This window comes from Macaca thibetana, chromosome 9 (genome assembly GCF_024542745.1).
Source record: "Macaca thibetana thibetana isolate TM-01 chromosome 9, ASM2454274v1, whole genome shotgun sequence".
Lineage (NCBI taxonomy): Eukaryota > Metazoa > Chordata > Mammalia > Primates > Cercopithecidae > Macaca > Macaca thibetana.
Window position 1 is genome coordinate 80,856,885 of NC_065586.1, and position 12,961 is coordinate 80,869,845.

General features: G+C 43.5%; 1 long non-coding RNA gene across 1 annotated transcript; it reads left to right on the top strand.

The window, feature by feature from the left end:
* The first annotated feature begins 659 nt into the window (after positions 1-659).
* Positions 660-8,307, top strand: LOC126962129 (uncharacterized). Its single transcript, XR_007728602.1, has 3 exons — positions 660-835; positions 6,689-6,912; positions 8,239-8,307. It is a non-coding gene; the product is annotated as an uncharacterized LOC126962129 (long non-coding RNA).
* Positions 8,308-12,961: the final 4,654 nt, after the last annotated feature.

Below are 12,961 nucleotides of genomic sequence, written 5' to 3' on the forward strand. Positions count from 1 at the left end.
ACAAAGATATAGAGGAAAATAATTTTGGAACCTACCTTTGTTAAATCTGTAGAAAGATGTAGAGAAGAGGAGCTGGTAACAGCCATGTCTGGACTCCCAGTCACACTATTACCACAATCTGTTACCCCGACCCATCACCTCTTGGCTTCACATAAGAAGCCAAGTTCATGCTAGCCTAGAAGCCCATTTCCTCCAAGAAAATTTCCATCAAGGCCAGCCAGGTGGCTCAGCCCAGACTGAAGCACGGAGGATGTGCAGTGTGACAAAGCACAGACTGAGATGATCATGCAGAAAAGATTTTGTATAAGAAGGCTGGGGGCCACCCTTGTAGCCTTGTTTTTATAATACTTTCCTGTGTCAAAAAAATTAATGAAGTTAATTTAGAATGAGAAATGATAGATAATGCCTATAGTTATCTCCAAGAAGATTGCTGCAAAGACTAAGAGGATCACAGATCTTTCTTCTGGAATGTTCCTGTTCCTATCTGTAGGATGAATGAGTGAATGAGTGAATCAGTGACTCAAACAAAGCCACTGTTGCATAACTGTATGCATGCACAGTGAACTCTGCAGACTCTGTGGATGGTTCCTGTAAATACAGCTTAAAACCGCAGTGGAAAAGCCACATGCTCCTGATACACTTGTGGGGACATAAAGGGAAACCCACACACCCAAGGAGGCGGACTCTGGCCATGCAAGGCTAAAGGCCCAGTGTACTGATATGGAAACTGAAGCTCAGAGAGAAGAGGCGATGTTGCTTTCTTAACCACTGGATTTGCAGTGCTGTGGTTCTCAGGAGAGGCCAGGACAGGTTAACCTACTCACTTGGGAGGCAGGTACCCACATTTCTCTCTAGCTGTTACCTCTAACCCTTAGTTCCACCAGTCAAAGAAGATATTTTGTTTTGCCGTGTCCTTTGCTAAAGTGGTGGTACTTGTTTACTTTCTCTCTGACAGAAAATGGCAGTTCTGGTTGCTCCCTCCTCCTGCCAATTCCTGTTGTTTTTAGTCATTTTAATTTTAGCCTTCTTCTTGAAGGTGTGAGTGGTATCTCAGCATGATTTCCTATTTCTCTCACGAAAAATGATGCCAAATGCTTTAGAGTTTCTTCTTCAAACTTTTATGTTTCTTCCTTTGTACGTTTTCTATTCAAGACCTATGCCTACTTTAAAAAATTTCTTTACAATTTTATTGATAAGTTGTAAGCATTTCTATATAAACTAGAGGCAAGGTTTTTTCAGTTGAATGTTATGAATATTTTTGAATAGTACCCTCATTTTATCACTGGTGTCTTTTGAGGAACAGAGTTTTCATGTTTGATGAAAAGTAATCTATACTTTTTTTTCTTTTTTCATTAGCATTTTAATTTGCTACCAAAACATTCTTGACTACTCCTATTTCATGAAGCTATTCTTCTGTTTTCTTGTAAATGACTCAGCATTTCACATTTTGACTTAGCTTTTACATTTCTTGAGTTAGCTTTTACATTATGCTCTTATATTAGTAGTGAGTTAACTTGCATTGATGGTGTGTGGCAGTATTCAATACAGATTTTCTCTTTTAATAAATCTACAGTGATTTAAGCAATATTTGTTCAAAAGTCTTTCCAGTCTCCATTAAAGATCATTTATATCTATATGGAAGTTTAAAAGACCACTTATATGTACAAATGTATGTATGAATTATCTATTCTATTCCATCTGTTTATTGATGCATTCCATTCCAATTCAACACTGTTTTAATTGCTGTGCCTTATAGTTTGTCTTGAAAATACGAAGTATAATTCCTCAGATAATACACGCTATATCAATTGTAGAATAAGCTGGATATTTTCTCTGGAATTTTGATTAAAATGGAGTTGACTCTAGAGATCATGGTGTTGAGAATTGACATTGTATAATACTGATTCATCTATGTTCCAATGAACTGTTGCTAAAAGTATAGAAATAAAAATGAATGTGTATATTCCCCTTAAATGTAAAACCATGCTAATCACATTCATTAGTTCCACAGGTCTAAAAATACATTCATTTAAATGTTTTCATATCAATTAATGTCTTTGGTAAATAAGGAAGTGCTACTATTTTCTTCGCAACATTCTGCCTGTTTTCTCTTTTGTTTGCCATGTTGCATTTGCTAAATATTCTATCTAAAGTTGAAGAGAATGATGAGAGCTGATATTCTTGCCTTGTTCTCAATCACAGGGAGAAATGATTTCCACGTCTCACACATTATATTAGGTTAATTTTCTTCATTGATGTACCTTATCATGTGGAGAAAATTCCCATCTATTTCAAATTTGCTGGGATTTTTAAACAAAATAAATAGGTGATGAAATTTGTGAATTAATGTTTCAAATGTATTGAAGTGACACAACTATGTCTCCCTGATTTAATTATTCCATTGTGCATTTCAAAGTTACACACTGAAGTATGAACTTGCAATTCTGAATAAATGTCACTTGGCCATGATGTCCTATATTTGTCATACGTTATTGGTTTGACATGTTTATATTTTATAATCAATTTTGTGAGCAAGATGATAGGCTATATTCATCTGTCATTTTATTCTGGACACTGTTTTCTATTATGGGTAGCAGAGTATTGCTGGTATCTCACAATTTCACATCAAGTGTTTCTTCTTCCTGTATGTTCTGATGGAGTTTCCATAAGTTTGTTTCTTCCTTGGAGTTGATAGAATTCACCAAGAAAGCCATTTGAACTTGAGATGGACTCTATGTGAGTAAGTTCATTTTGTCATACAAATGTGGGACTTTTCAGATTTTCTGTTTGAGCCTGTGTCATTGTGGTGAAGTTCAATATTCACTGAGCATCAGGGCTTGCCCTTGTCTGAAAAGCTGCACACTTAGAGACCACATCTCCAGCAGTTCCTCTTCCTTCACACATTTGTCCTCCAGAATCTGCCTGATTTAGTTGACTCTTCAGCACATTCTATGAGGTGCTTTCTCAGAAATCATTTGCCCATACTGAATCATTGGTGTCTGTGGGAAGGTGACACTGATCAGCCTCCTCCACAACGACCAGAAGGTGGAACTCCCCAGCACCCCATGGCAGAGAAAGGAAAAGGCCCCCCCTTCTCCTCTCCAAGCCCACAGCTTCTGCCCCAGAGTGAGGAGCAGTTGCAGGGCTAGACTGCTGGTGCATCATGATTTCAATCCCGAGCCAATCTCCTGATCTCAGTTGGCAAAACTTGCAGACCACGAAAAAGTGAGGCATGCAGCAGGACCACACTAGAAGGTGATGGAGGTGAAGTGTCTCACAAGTCCTTTATTCCTCACCACCTGCCCTTGATCACCTGGCCAGTTCTCAGATTTCTTCTACTAGCAACAAAGTTTCAGATACATGTCTGGAAGAGAAGAAAGCCCTACCTATCTTGGATGTCTATGATGTTGGCACATACACACACAGACATGGAGGCCAGGGTTTGATAGAGTGTGCAGTGAGCCATCCTGGCCTACCATGCCCATCACCTGCAGACATCCTGCACAAGGCCAGGCTCTCACAGGGCCTAGAGACCACCTTTATCGAATGTATTCAAATAGCAATGAAGAAAGAAAAATGGCAAGACACGTGTTAAGGAAAAGAGAGAGGAAGAAAGGCAAGAAGGGCAAAGAAGCCAGGGGCAGTGAGCTGTCCAATGTCCTAATGACTTCTGCCAAGCAGAGGACAGTTCTATGAGGGGCATTCAGGACAGGCTTTTTTGGGCACCTGGTGATTCCCCTGGCAGACCATATTCAGAGCAAATGGTCATGATTGCCCACAACAGTGTGGTCATCTCAAAATCAGGGAACAGAGGATCAGGAGGCAAGGCACATCGGGCAATGGCTAGGTCAAGAAAAGAGCCCAGGCCCACGCCCTTCCCTATACCTTGGTTTCTCCAGCAGCTCTGTTGACTCTTGACCTTCACCTAGACCTTCCAAGAAGCTGAAGGACAGTGAAAAAGAAGTGGACACCTGTGAGCCACACTGCTTATAGGTTGGCTTACTGATAGGACACATGGATGCTGGTCAGCCCAGTGTCAACCCCCACACGGCCACAGGGCACGTGGTACAGCTTCGCCATCATCCTCACAGCTCTCATGATCATGTTTCATGGCCCAGAGCCAAGGGATAAATCTGTAGCCACAGCTCACTAGGTACCTAGATCAGAAGGTTGGAACACAAGGCCTGTGACCTGCCCAAGGATGATTTGAAACTAGAGATGAATGTCTCTGCCTCACAGATAGAAACAGCCAAATCAGACAAGAACAAGGACATGAGAATGACAGGAACTAAAACAAAGCCTAGAGTCCCTATCCTGCGATGGAGAGGAGAGCAGAACAGTTCCCCTCCTCCAGTCAATGCTTTTGACCAGAGTTGACTCTGAAGGGTGCTCTCTAAGTGTGGGCTCTCAGGTAGAAATACATCTATAGGGTGTGCGGGTACAAGACCCGCTTCAATCCTGGGCCTCCAAGTCTGAGTCCCCCTGAATCCCTGCTCCTACCCAAATTCTCTGTTTCCTTCACCGGATGATCTGATCAATACAGAATGAGTCAGCACTCATGATGGTTCCTGGCTTCTGAGAATGCCTTGGTACTTGTCCCATGCCTTTTTGCCACTGAGGCCTGGCTCACAATTGCATCCTTGGGGAAGTCTTAGTAGTAACTTCTGTCTATTCCTGGGTATGTGCTGGGGGTGAGGGATCAGGGAGATCCATGACTCCTATTGGAATCTTTCAAGGACTTTTCGTAGGCAGTCGTGAATGTTGGACCCACGTAGAGCAAGAAAGCCTGAGACTTGGTGGTAGTCAGACAGCCTGCAGGTACCGGAACTCTGTTACACACCTTGGTCACACTGACACCACAGATCTAGGACATGACTCTGTTGAAGACTCTGACAGATGCTTTACCAAGTAGAGCTGTGACTCTGAACCAGGATCTAAGTGAGCAAAGCCTTTCCTGTTTTTCTGTGTGGTAGGATTTGCTTGGGCTGAGACCCAAAACTCTTGGTCTAAGAACCCCACAGCTGTACTCTTGTACCGACACTGACATTCTCCACTGTCAAACTTGAATACATTCTTGACCTCTGTCAAATCGACTGCTGGTCAGATCTGTTCCATAGGCCATATTTTCAGACAACCAAGCATTTGGCACATGATGCCATCCAGGACATTAACATAGGAACATGTAAATGGTATTGTCAAGAGGGGTTGATATGGGCATAGGTTCTTCCATCTACATGAAGAGTTTGAAGGCTGCAGTGGCCCAGGTCTCCTAGGGGTATGGGATAAAGGTGAGGAGTTATAGGCTGGCCCACCACCCTCTTCACTGAGTCTCTAGCCCTGAGTCTAGCCCCTTTCGGAGACCTATAGTACCAGAAGGCAATAGTTATGAACAGGTCCAGCCCTACTGGACTCCCCACATCACAGACTGCCCTTTCCACTAAATGAAAAGAGGGGAGCCAATCTTAAATTCAAGTCTAACGTATTGAAACTCAGAAGTAAAGTTCACCATTCTCTTTTACCCTGCTAGACTGAAACATTAAAATGGAGAAAAGTTTTTCTCTTTCAAATGTCTCTTCAAGCTAAAGTGCTCAAAAATCATATTGTGTTTTTCAAAGAAAAGCAGGCTGACTCATACAATAAAAACCTACTGGAGGGCAAGATGCAGTGGCTTATGCCTGTAATCCCAGCACTTCGGGAGGCTGAGGCAGGCAGATCACCTGAGGTCTGGAGTTCAAGACCAGCCTGACCAACATGACAAAACCCCATCTCTACTAAAAATACAAAAATTAGCTGGGTGTGGTGGTAGGTGCCTGTAATCCCAACTACTTTGGAGGCTGAGGCAGGAGAATTGCTTGAACCCGGGGGACAGAGGCTGCAGTCAGCTGGGATCATGCCATTGCACTCCAGCCTGGGCAACAGAGCAAGACTCCATCTCAAAAAAAGAAAAAAATAAAACCTACTGGAAACATATTTTTCTAGACTATATTATCATAAGAATAACTTCCAATAATCTCTATTTTCTAAATTTATCCTGAAATCTATATGACTATCAAGATTCTACCAAAAAAAAAAAAAAAAAAAAAAAAAAACTTGTGTAAAAAACTCTACCATAAATATAAATATAGAGGGAGAACAGAAAGACATTTTGAGGATCAAATATGAAAACTCATGACTGAAGACCACTGTGTGGTTTCAGAATTTGGAGGACAGAGGTCCCATGGAGGTTGAATGAAACTGAGAGATAACACACAACCATTTTCTAAATTAGAATGTCCAGGGGAAAAAACAGGCTATGGCAGATGCAAAGGAGGAGAACCCTACTTTTGGGACGAAGAAGCCTGGCACGAGTGCAACAAGCCTTCTTGAAGGAGGTAGCAGAAGAAGATAGCTTCTTGCCAGAAACTCCCTATTAAGACTCAGTAACATCTTATTGGGGAAAAGGAAAGAGGAAAGAAAAAGTGAAGGTAATAGAGACAGAGGAGGGGGAGTGAGGAGAGGGTTAGTAAGGGAAGTGTCTGAGTAGAAGGGCCAGAGACTCTGCTATCTCTGAGAAAGTACCACTTCATGGCCAGGTATCAGGGCAGAAACCCTAATCTCAACCACATGCTCCACTGGGATGATCAAGTCCATGAAGATACATGTGCAGAAGCTGGAGCTGAATGGCTCTTTCCCTTCTTCTTTGTCCTAGGTCTGCAACTTCCTGTCTGGTGATAATGATGTTTCCTTCAACCTCCTGAGCTCTCAGCCAGTCATTGGGAGCTTGACACCTGATTAACAGAATCTGCCACGGCCTAGAAAAAAATGGTTCCTTCCAGCTGTCATGTCAGATCAGGAAATAGCTCTCGGGAATTCTCCAACTCTTTATTTCATGGCTCATCAGGTCATTGGCTTCAGAACTTTCTACCACATGCTGTAAGTCAAGACCTACCTTGACAGGTAGCACCCCCACACACTCCACTTCTTTTAGACTGATGTCATTTAATCATTTCATTTTCTCTCTCCTCAAGATGTCAATCTGCTCCTTCCATGGAGGCTTCTAGATGCTCTTGTGTTGACCTCTTAGTGAGCTTTCTTCTTTTCTTTGGTAATAGTGACGTGAAATTGGTTCTTTCTCTTTCTCTTGAATATTGAAATGGGCATGTGACCTGAGAGCATCCTTCAATCTTTTCCTGGATCCTTCTGACTTCTTAGGAATATGATCACCATTCCTTGGTTCTCCTAATCCCAATTTCTCACTCAAGTCCTTTTCTCAGGGACAAGCTGCCGCTTCATTGATCTTGAGTCTGTCTTCCTGCCAAGACATGGCCTGATTCTTCATAGAAGACACAAATGTCGCTCTGGTCAGCTTGAATCTTTTTTCAGTTTCTCCTGTTAGTTTGAAGTGTGCTTTAGCTTCTTGCATGTATGGCTCAATGGCTTTTTGTGCCTGGTGTAAAGACTGCATCTTTCTTGCTGTCTCAGACATCAGCCGTTTTTGTTCTGAACAATGAGGGTTTACTTTTCCCGTGTCTCACCACAGTGCATATGAAGTTCCTCTTCACAGGCTTGAACCCATCCAAGTCATCAGTTACTTCTGACTCTTCCTTTTCCTCCACCCCAGGATGAAACTTGCCGAGATCATTACATTTGACTACTGCTAGTGCTAAATTGCTACTGGCAGGTCCCTTGTCTCTTGATCAAGAAAGACTTCTTTGAATTACTAAACAATTTTGCCTACAAACAAGAGAACTAGGAATACCTGGACTATCAAAATACACTCTTCCATCTCCCACTGATATACAGGGACAGTGAGATTTGCTCTCACATCATCAGGGACTTCTGCGATGAAATCCTCCAGTGTCTCATGGGTTGGACAAGAGTACACATCCCAGCAGAATGAAGCTTCTCCATAGTGGCCCAGTCTGATGCAGAGGTACCTAGGGCCACCCCGGCCAGTAGGCCCATACCACACCATGAAAATGATGCTTCTGGTTTTCACTCAGAATCAAACCTGCACTGGGCAACCAGGGCAAACCATGTCTGCTGACGGTGGGTGGGCAGGCCCAAAGCAATCAAGAACTCTCATATCCTCCCTCATATCCTTGGCTCTTTCTTTCATTACTTCAACTTCTTTATCTGGAGCTTAACAAGGACTCTAATATATTATGCACACTGTTTACTCAGTCTGGAAAGCTGCTCATAACATTTGTCCTATGTGGGGCACATCCCTGTCTTGTGACCACAGTTCTCTCACTCCAGCGACTCCAGTGGCCTCGGTTGGGCCTGGCCGTGATGAGCTGCACAGTACTCCATGCGTATTTGTGGACGGAATCGGTGAACAAGCATTAGAATCAATGGAAGAAGGCCAGAGTTATCCCTTGCCTTCTCTGGAAAGTCACACCTAATGCTCTGCAGACCCAGCAAACAGTTTACTAGAAAAATTGCATTCCGATGGAGGCAAACAGAGTAACGTATTTGAAAAGCATGAACTAATGGTGAACATCAGAAAACCACAAGCAACTGCTGCTTCTCTACTAATTATAGCTTTAGCCCTCTTTGGTCCTCTCCAGTTCTAGAAAAAGAAAATGGCATTCAATCCTATTATCCCTGCTTCCTGACAGCACCCAGACCAGATCAGACTTACACTTTCTTCAGTGCCCACCTAACCAAAATCACAAAGCACAAGCCCAAATTCCATACAAGTTCCCTCCTAACTTAACTATGACTGTGTGGTCCCGTGGTTCCTCCTGTGGTATAGTCTGCCTTGATGCAAGTACCAGGAAAATAAACTTTGCTTCATGACAGGTGTGTTCACAACTGAAGGTGTTTGATTGATGGTCCCATTTTCACTGTCTTTATCTTCCTCACAACATTTCTGGGGAAGCAGCATGGAGCTAGAAAACCTATTTTATGCCAGTACAAGTGGTTTGTTCAAATTCACATAGATACCAAATTCACAGTTATGAATCAAAATCTCTCAATCTCCAGTTGTTTCTTCAAGATGGGTCAGTCCATGAAGGCTGCATCCCAGAGAAAAAGGAAGTAGAGATAATTGCAGCTGAGACCAGCAGACTCAGAATGGAGTGGGGACCATGAAAATCCTGCAAGAAAGGGTTGTGGGAGGGGAGCAGAAACAGGCCAGGTTGTGAAAAATGGGCCATAGGATGAACAGGTAATCATCTTGTAGGTTGGAGAGGCAATTGATTCTGTAGGGAGGTGGATAAGTTATATGGGGTGGATGTCTGGGAGGAAGAAGCAGTGGGCAAGGTTTAAGGTCCTAGAAGCCCTGACAATGACTATAGGGGTGGTGTGAAGGTGCTCAGAGAAGATAAATGACAACGAGTTAGCAGAGTCTGTTTGTTGTAATTGTTAGGAGCTCACCATTGTGACTATGAGCATTCAGATGACCATTGCTCAGCATTTTAATAATTACAGCACCAGAAGTCAACATTTTCTGGAAAGAAATTGGTACTTGCTTCTTGAAATGCAAAGTTCACAATTGCTTGGTGGGGGCTTTTGGGTTAGAGGTACTAACAAGATGGAAAAGAGTTTTGTGCTCTTAGGCCTGTCGGGTGGGGTGGGTTGCCCTGGTCTGAGGATAGCAGGAGGGCCAGGTCAGTATATGCTGAATGGGTCAAGGTGGGAGGGAAGGATGGGGTTGAGAAAGTTTATTTCTACCCTTGGCCATCAGAGAGCAGGGCTCCTCTCTTTGGCCCTGATTGGTGGGGAGCATTCTCCAGATTGTTTTCAGGAGTCCTCACTAGATGGCTCTGGGACTCAGAAGCCTGGGAGGAGTCTCCATCTTTCAGACAGAGTTGCAAATGCTGAACCAGTCATGGCTTCTCAATTGGACCGGAATTCCTTCTGTGTGTGTTATTTAGATCCCCATGTCATTAATAGGGAAACTGAAGCTATGACAAATAAGGTTAGGGTTAGGGCTAGGGTCAGCTCTAAAAAGGAATAAGATCATGTCCTTTGCAGGGACATGAATGGAGCTGAAAGCCATTATCCACAGCAAACTAACACAGGAACAGAAAAACAAACACCACATGTTCTCACTCACAAGAGGGAGCTGAACAACAAGAACACATCGACACAGGAAGGGGAACAACACACACTGGGGCCTGTCAAGGGGGTGAGAAGAGGGAGAGCATCAGGATAAATAGCTAATGCATGCAGTGCTTAATACCTAGGCGATGGGTTGATAGGTGCAGCAAATCACCATGGCACATGTTTACCTATGTAGCAAACCTGCACATTCTCTCTATGTATTCTGGAACTTAAAATTAAATTAAATAATAGTATTAAAAAAAAAGAGTAGACTTTCAAAGTTATTCTAAGAGGAGAAAAAAAGAAAGTGGGAGTCTGATCTGGTGTGGGTGCTGTCAGGGAATAGGAGTAATACTACTGGATGTGCTAAAGAAAATTTCAGCTGAATTAAATTCAAAGGAGTTTAATTGCGCAATGAATGATTCATGAATGGAGCAGCCCCCAGAAACACAGCAGATTCAGAGATTCTGGGAATGCCTCATGGTTAGAACAAATTTAATGACAAAAAAAGGAAGTGTTGTACAGAAATCAGAATTAAGGTACAGACACAGCTGGACTGGTTACAGGTTGGCATTCTCCTTATATGATCAGCATTTGAACACTCAGCAGTGTATGAGTGGTTTAGGTAAGGCTGCTGGGACTGACCAAGACTCAGCTGTTGTTACAGGTGCATATTCCTAAGCTTGGTTTTCAATCTCATATACCTCTCAAGTTAGGTTACAGTTTGTCCACAGGGACTCAAATACATAAGTACAGAGTCCTTCTCAGGCCATTTTTTTTTTTTTTTTTTTTTTGAGACGGAGTCTCGCTCTGTCGCCCAGGCTGGAGTGCAGTGGCCGGATCTCAGCTCACTGCAAGCTCCGCGTCCCGGGTTTACGCCATTCTCCTGCCTCGGCCTCCCGAGTAGCTAGGACTACAGGCGCCCGCCACCTTGCCCGGCTAGTTTTTTGTATTTTTTTAGTAGAGACGGGGTTTCACCGTGTTAGCCAGGATGGTCTCGATCTCCTGACCTCATGATCCGCCCGTCTCGGCCTCCCAAAGTGCTGGGATTACAGGCTTGAGCCACCGCGCCCGGCCCTCAGGCCATTTTTAGTTTGCTTTAACAGATGTCAACTTTTTTTTTTTAGAACTGGGGAGGAACAGAGAGGACTAAAGCTGTATTTGACAAAGAAGCAGCAGTTGCTCATGACAGCCAGAAGAGGGGCCTCTTGGCCATTTTTGTCTTGTGCATAGCAACCTTTTTTGGATTCTCTAACTAATGTTGAATAGAATAGTGGCAGCTACAGCTGATATCTTTGTCTTGTTTTCAATCACAGAGAGTAGTTTTTTTCTCTTTCACCATTAAAGATCACGTGAGCGCAAGGTTGTTCTTAGACATACTTTATCACGTGGAGGGAAATTTGCTGATTTTTTTTTTTTTTTAATAATGAATGTGTGATGAGTTCTGAATTGATTTTTCAGAATCCATTGAATTCACTCTCAACTATGCCTCCTTGATTTGTAAAGATGATGGATTTCAAAGTTTAATATTTCAATATTAATTGCATTCTTAAAACAATCTTTTTCCAGGCTTAATCACTGATGTCTGTGGGAAGGTGGGACTGACCAAGTTTCTCCATCGTGACCAGAGGGTGGGACTCCACAGCACACCGTGGAACATGAAGGAAATGGTCCCTCTCCCCCTCTCCAGGCCCACACTCCTGCCCCAGGGTGAGGAGCAGAGAGCAGGACACAGAGTTTTCTCCTATGTGCTCCGATACAGTCAGTCAACATCACTCACTGACGGCTTCTTCCTGTCCTATGAGTCGCATGTGACAGTTATGACTGACATCCACATCCACATACTGGATGTAGTCTAAATCCCTGTTTTGGGAAGTTTTCTATATTCTTAATCTTTCAGTCACGTTTAGTTTCCTGTTTTATTACTGACACATTCTGAACACCTCATCGATTTCTAGAATCCCTAGGTCCACAGAAACCCATACACAGAACACAGCCTTTTCCCTTGAATTACCCACAATCCCTTCAGGAGAGTCGCGGTGGAGTGGGCTAGGTTCCTACTGGCATGACCAAGACAGTGGCAGAGAGTTCTCAGCTGAGGACCAAATACCAGACACACAGTTTCTTGACGGATGCCGAGGCCCTACCTGTAACTGAGAAATATTCACCAGGACATTTTTCTTCTTATAACCACCCCAGGGATCCCTTTACCCTCAGAGAAGCTTTGAGCACAGAGGCCGATACACACAACCCTCCAGTGTCAGCCTGGTCTGTCCTCCTGCCCAGCCTCCCCTGGAGCTCAGTCCCTGAACATCTCTGAGTCAGCCACATGAAGCTCCATGAAGTTCTCTAGATGGTCTGCCGCATCCTAGTCCCAGAGCACAGACATACTATATTCCCCCTTGGTGGAAGGCCTTTCTATGCATTTTCCTGTATTTAATTAGTTGCTAATACTGTATTAATAGATGAAACACTCTGAGGAACTCTAAAAACATTTCAGGAGCCCAAGGCCTTCCTGATAAAGGCCCATAAACCTTGTCTTCGGTATTCTTTGAAGTTGAAGCAACATCTCCTGAGGTCTGGTTTTTCAGTTTGATGGGGGCCATGGCACTGGATTCAAATTCTAAAAGTTCTGAATATCCAACAACGTATGAGACTGTTGAAACTTCAGTTTAAAGTGAGGACACCTGGACAACTCTCCCAAAATATGGGATAAGGAAGGAGGTCACAACACAGCCCACCTTGCTCCCTCAGGGCGTCCTGTGGCACAGGGTGAGCCTTGGGTGCTGGAGTCATGGCCCTCAGTGAGGAGGCTTGCTCTCATCCTTGTCAGTAGGTTGTGGAACTGCAGCCCTCAAGAGGCCGAGTGACCTGGGCAGTGAGTCTACCAGTGATGCCCTGGGACAATGGGTTTTAGAGCATTGTTGTCCAA